At 48.0% G+C, this 792-nt stretch overlaps 1 protein-coding gene across 3 annotated transcripts in view; it reads left to right on the forward strand.

The window, feature by feature from the left end:
• CPSF4 (cleavage and polyadenylation specific factor 4) overlaps positions 1-792 on the forward strand; it is a 22,087-nt gene that overhangs the window by 7,743 nt on the left and 13,552 nt on the right. The gene's annotated exons all lie outside the window — the stretch shown is intronic.

A 792-nucleotide genomic window follows, 5' to 3' on the forward strand; every position in this document is an offset into this window, starting at 1 on the left:
GCTCCTCTGCCTCCTGGCATCCCCGTGCATGCCTGAGGGGCCGGGGCCGGTCTCCTCCAGCCTGATTTCTCTCTGATCCGGTGGTCTACGGGCTGTGGTGTTGTGCGGACCGGAGATTTGTTGAGCTCGAGGAAACCAATCAGAAGAATTTAATACTTTATGTCAGCGGTTCCAAAAATGTGACGCGTTGCGCATCACCAATTTAAAATGATACAGCCTGAAGTACCACCAGCAAATATTTTTCTCATATAAAGTCACTATAATAAATCTGTTAACATGTACCACTGACAGGTTGTCTGCGTACTACTGGTGGTACCTGTACCATGGATTGGGAACCACTGGTCTATCTGAATATGTTACAAAGATGGCAGGATGCCTCAGTGCAGCTTGCTCAGCTGCTAAGAGACATTGGGCTGCAGCCACATAAAGACACAAAGAGTGTGATGACCTCAGGGTCATCGTACAGGCATGTGAACTGGGGGAGTTGGAGCGGGCACAGAATCAAACCAGGAGGAGGCACCAGTGCCCAAAGCAACAAAAGAAGTTCAGTGGCCCTTATACAGACATTGTAGTGCTGCAGCCTGCCTCCTGGTTCTACTTGCTGTTACACGTGTTACAATAGACTAAAGATATATATATGGAGAGAGAGAGCCTGAGCTTTCACAGACCCAGGGGTATTTAGGGATCAGCTGGACTTGGCTTTCCCTTGAGAGGTGTACTGATGCATCGGTCTGACATCAGATCGGCACCAGTATAAAGAAAATCGACTGTATTGGAAATTGGCTTTTTTTG

The sequence above is a fragment of the Gavialis gangeticus genome, unplaced genomic scaffold, assembly GCF_001723915.1.
Source record: "Gavialis gangeticus isolate Ggan-Ray unplaced genomic scaffold, GavGan_comp1, whole genome shotgun sequence".
Classification (NCBI taxonomy): domain Eukaryota; kingdom Metazoa; phylum Chordata; order Crocodylia; family Gavialidae; genus Gavialis; species Gavialis gangeticus.